The sequence below is a fragment of the Amblyraja radiata genome, chromosome 31 (genome assembly GCF_010909765.2).
Source record: "Amblyraja radiata isolate CabotCenter1 chromosome 31, sAmbRad1.1.pri, whole genome shotgun sequence".
Classification (NCBI taxonomy): Eukaryota; Metazoa; Chordata; class Chondrichthyes; order Rajiformes; family Rajidae; genus Amblyraja; species Amblyraja radiata.
In genome coordinates this window covers 18,175,654-18,181,653 of record NC_045986.1, presented here as the reverse complement: position 1 = coordinate 18,181,653, position 6,000 = coordinate 18,175,654, and positions in this window count along the sequence as shown.

Genomic DNA, 6,000 nt, shown 5'->3' with positions numbered 1-6,000 from the left:
GGCACCAGAGACCCAGTTTCAATCCTGACTACGGTTGACGTCAGTATAGAATTTGTACGTTCACCTTGTGACCGCATTGATTTTCTCCGAGTACTCTGGTTTCCTCCCACACTCTAAAGATGTGCAGGTTTGTAGGTTAATTTGGCTTTGGTAAAAATGGAAAATTGTCCCTAGTGTGTAGGATGGTGCTAGTGTATGGGGATCACTGGTCGGTGCAAACTCACTGGGCCGAAGGGCCTGTTTCCGCGCTGCATCTCTAAATTAAACTAAGATGATAGTGTCATTATCTCATTCGTATCTATAGGTCCCTGCTTTGTTCAAAATAACTGTTGATGTTTGCAACAATACAAAAGTAAGCACATCTCGGGCTGTGGATGTAAAAATCACATGTTAGTGTACATTGATTCAGAGACAGGAGTCCATCACACACAATGTGCTGCTTACTGTCAGGGCACAATGTGCATTATTGTACATAATCACAATAATACACACAGGTAAACATTTCATAAGGTAGTGAAATTGTCAATGAATTTGAGCAACTTTCTTAAAAATGTAATTGCAATACTAACTTTGAAATGTTCCTTTTCCTGTGATGTTCTGAATATTATGCACTACTAATTATTCTAATGCTGAACGACGTACATAAGTATCAGGATCAGAGGTGACAAATGAACCACATCATTCAAAAGGAAGTGATTCACTCTGATCTTAACGGATTGAAAATCAGATGGGTTTTATGCTGGTTTCCAAGTTCGATTGTCACCTGTAGGTTAGAGATAAAAATAGCTCAAACAATGTGGATAGACGGTTTCTTGTGGATTGTGTTGAGACATTAAAGGAAAAGCAATTTAATTCATTCATTTTTATGAGTTAATGTTGACGTTTCCTTCTGTTTCCAACATTGCGGTGACTAGACTTCAATGTCTGTGAAGTACATGAGGGCTTCTAAGGATGATAAGAGGCACCATATAAATGCAATCTTTTCTTTCGTTGTCTTAAAACTGTTTGTTGAATGAAAACCACCACCTGTATTCAGAATGGGAAGGGAGCAAAGAGCAGGAATCTACAGATGAGTCAGCTTAACACCAGTAACAGGAAAACTGTTAGAAGCTATATTAAAGAACTTGTAGCAGGGGGCACTTAGAAACAAAGTAATCAAGCCGTCAATATGGTTAAAAGAAAAATCATGTTTGGCTAAATTATTGCCTTGATAATAGGAGACAGAGGGATGATGATAGAAGGTTGTTTTATGAGTGGAATACTGTGAGCAGTGGTGTAGAAAGGGGATCAGTGCTGGGGTCTTTGACATTAACAACCCAAATGTGAATGCTGGAAGTATCATTGGTAAGTTTGCAGATGACATGAAAGTTGGTTGTGTTGGCGATATTGAAGAGGATCATTTTAGGCGACAAAATGAGATTGATTAGTTGGGCAGGGCAATGACAGATAGAATTTAATCCTGACAAGAGTGAATTGTTGCATTTTATGAGGTCTAATAAGAGTACGACAGATACCCTGAATGACAGGGATCCAGGGAGCATTGAGAAACAAAGGAACATTGGTATTGAAGTCCTAAGATTCCCAAACCTGTTGGCACAGGTAGACGGGGTGAAGAAGGCATACAGGATGCTAACCTTCATTAGCCAGGGCCTAGCGTATATGAAAAGGTACAGGGTAGGTACAAAGTTGGTAGTTAGTAATTAGACCACAGTTGGAGTACTGTGTGTAATTCTAGTCACTGCACAATAGGAAGCATGTGATTACACTGGAGACAGTGCAGAGGAGAGTCACCTAAAAATTGATCAGGTTCAAAACTTTCAGAGGGACTGGATAGACTGAGTTTGGCTTCCTTGAGGCAAAGGAGGTTGACGGAGTACCCGATTGGCGTGCACAAAATTACGAAAGATATAGGTAGGGTAGATAGTAAGATGTTTTCTCATGACAGAGGTGTCTAACAACAATGGATGTAGTTATAAGGCAAGGAATAAGAGGGGATCTGAGGAAGAATATTTTCACCCAGAGGGTGGTTGCAATCTGGAACACATATCCTGAGGAGGTACTGGAGGCAGATACATTCACAAATAAAAAGCACAAAATGAGGATTTGAATCACCAAGACATCTGGGCTCCAGACCAAGTGCTAGTAAATGGGATTTGTTCAGACAGGACCCTATGGTTGGCATGCTGGGCTGAAGGGCCTGTTTCCATGTCTTATGACTCCATATAAAGGTAACACGCACTGCATATAGAGGGGGGTTGGTGAATGCACAAAACTTAGATTTTTAGAAGGCATTTTATAAGGTTCCACATAGAAGGTGATTACAGAAAATAAAAGTTCCTGGTGTGAGAAGTAACATTTTGAATAGCAGACTGGCTAGCTAATGGGAAGCAGAATGTAGTTGTAAATTTCCAGCATCTGCAGTTCCTTCTTGAACACTTTGTAGTTGTAAATGGTTCTTTTTGTTGGTGGGCAAGAGTGATGTGCCACTTAACAACAATCAACAACAATCAACAACAACAATCAACAACAACAATCAGTTTAATTCGTCACATTGCACATAAAGTGCAAGTGAAATGAATTTGTCAGCAGCGGTAACAATGAGAAAGAACACACAATACACGATAAAAATTTAACACAAACATCCACCACAGCAATCATCACTGTGGTGGAAGGCACAAAAATTGGCCAGTCCTCCTCCATTTTGTTATCGGTGCTAAGGCTGCGACCTTTTACAATGCATACAGATGATTTTGACGACGGCACAGAGGAATGGCCAGAAAGGAAAAGTGTGAAGAGGAACAAGAAGAATGACAAGGAGATAGTGTAGGATTCAGTGCAATAGGGTATAAAGTAAGAAAATGCGAATTTCTATTCTGGAAAATGTCTATTTTGGTGCAAAAAAATAAAAATGATCCTGATCAGAGCTTTGAGGCAGAGGCATATCCTGGTGCATAACTCGCAAAGAGTTAGTATGCAGGTTGCACAAATAGCTACAGACTCTTGCTGTTAATGTGAGGGGAACTGAATATAGGAACAGGAAGGTTATGAAGAGTTGAGGTGAGAGTGGACTTGAGAGTCTGAGAGCTTCTCTCGCTCCTGTCTCACAGGCTTGTATCAAAATAATCCACAAGCTCCCGGGACTAATAAAAAAATATACAGCTGTACATTAGCCACGCTCAGCAGGTAACAATATCCTTTTTTTTTTTTAAATAATCCATCAAATGAGAAAAAGAGAATGTATTTAACACTGCAGTGGAGGCAGTTACAAAACTGAAACAAAATAAAGGAACATAAAAGGTCCCAAAGTGCAGGAAGGAAAGTGCTTGTGATTTATGAATTGTATTGCAATTCCTTGGTTCCCGCTGAGGTCCCTGTGTTTATTTTGTGCAATAGTGTTTGTGGGTTATGGTACATGAATGCTGAAGCATAGTTTCCGAAGCGGAACCTACTACAGTATGTGCGAATGTGTAGCTTTAAACTGCTGCTGTGAAGATGGAGGCAGCTTGACGCAAAGAATCAAATGAGGGATGGAAGGACAGGAGCCTGTGATAATAAAGAGGCAACTTGTCAGCAGAATTTTTACCTTGCACACGTGGAAAGTAATATTGCCGATGTCTCTTGATAATTCAGTGGAAGAAACGTAATCAAGCATCGCTTATTAGATTAACTGTTTCTCGAGAAAGCAAAAAGCAATCCTACCAAAGAGGGCTATCTCTCATCTATGAATCTTTTGTTCCAATGCATAAAACAGATCATCCAGGTGTTTAATGAGAAAAAGCAAGGCAGCCTCTCAGACCCTATGTGAATACAATTACAGAATTAGATCTGCCGGACTGGCAGGTGCACAGATTAACTTGACACTAAGCAGCATACTTTGCTGAAATAATGCAGCTGTCTCTCACAGAATAAATTCGTCAAAAATTCTATTTCACGGAGAGAAATCATTCGATTTTTGTACTACAGGTGCTTGTTTGCTCCACTTATGGCAGCAGATTTGACAACTTCCATGGCAGAAGCAACGGGAGCACTGTGGTAATTCATCAGGGCTTGAGACAAGCTCTTGATTATAGTATTACAGCATTAACATGATTAACCACTGCAGTACAGTGTAGGTTGTCATTCACAAGCAAGAGGTGCAACTTGGCGTGTAATGCCCGGATGATCAACATTACAGAGCAAAACGATATTAATCATTTGACGGCAATCATTGTTCCAGTCACTTCACACCCAATGAATATTATTGAGAGAGATTTATGGACATTCTCTAAGCACTTTGAAGGAGCCAATATTATTTTGTCAATATAATTAGGGATTGGCTGACTTTATGTGGTGAAATACATGGCTATTACAATATAATGCAAATTACACAAGACACAAGGTTCAGTGTTGTTTTTCTCATGATGCTTTCAAATTGGATCTACAATTGTATGAACATTTGTTTTGACCTGTGGTTAGTGCCAACTCCTCACCACCCACACATTCTGGTCCTTGTGAAATAACGTAATAATTAGCCAAAATGCTGCTTGAAATGGCGTGAAGGTGGGTTCCACCTGGAGGCAGCAGTGATTGGACAGGCTAGATGCAGGAAAAATGTTCCTGATATTGGGGAAGTCCAGAACCAGGGGTCAGTGTAAGAATAAAGGGTAGGCCATTTAAGACTGAGATGAGGAAAAAGTTTTTCACCCAGAGAGTTGTGAATCTGTGGAATTCTCTGCCACTGAAGGCATGTTTTCAAGAGAGTTAGATATAGCTCTTAGGGCTAACAGAATCAAGGGATATGGGGAGTAAGCAGAAACGGGGTACTGAATTTTGATGATCAGCCATGATCATATTGAATGGCAGTGCTGGCTCGAAGGGCCAAATGGCCTACTCCTGCACCTATTTTCTATGTTTTCCTGGAACCACAAATAGCTTCTCGTGTTTGCTTCATGCCAGTCAAAGCAGGAAACCACCCCTTGAAGGAGATACTCCCTCAGAATAGCCAGACAACCACAACTCATATGATGGCTGCCATGAGGAGAGCGCTCCAGATTTAACTCAGATAAACACAAGAAGCCACACGAGTGAGATACACGTGAGGGAGGTCCTGCGTACAGGGTAGGGAGTAGGCATTCTGCCAAGTTGCCGTTCGAAGTCTGGCAAAGAGTGATTACAGCAGTCTCCTCAAGGAGTGGGAATACCTTTACAATGGAGCAATGCATGAAGAAATTAACTTATCTTATTAATGCTTATATACTGTATACTCTTACATACTAATGCGCACCTCTTGGGAGACTCAAGAGGCTGCAGATGATGGAATCTTGAGCAAAAAGCAAACTGTTAGAGGAACTCAGCAGGGAAATGAACAGTCATCAGTATGAAGAAAGGCCCTTCATGCCCATTGCACGAGGAGGAGTGCATCACCAATCTCTCATCGACGGTAGTTCAGACCATGAATTCTACTGGCGGTGATAGAGGTCACACAAATTCTTGCAGGTTCCATGGCCTCTCACGCTGATCCAGATAACAGTTTGGTGTCTGCCAAAAAGGAGCTTGGAGGCAGTCTACAGTTTGCATGTTCTGCAACCAAATGTGTTTCCTCCAACATCACAGACATGTGGTTTGGTCTGTTTCTCTAACTTCAAGTAACCCTTGCTTTCCCTCTCTCTCCTTCCCTTCCCCACCCTAGACCTCCTACTAGTTTCACTGTCTTCCTGATTAATTTTACTGTTGGTGTGCCTCAATGTCACCTTCCCCTCAGCCAACAATGAGCCATTCTACATCTCCATGATCGTCGGCTGCTTTAATCAGTCCTTTACATTCTCGTTGTATCTTTCCATATCTCTAGTTTCCCCATTCCCTGACTCTCAATCTGAAGAAGGGTCTCGACCCGAAACATCACCCATTCCTTCTCTCCAGAGATGCTGCCTGTCCCGTTCATTTACTCCGGCATTTTGTGTCTATCTTTGACCGATTTCTGTGTGGTATAACACCATGCAGAAATGCTTTAAATGCATTTTT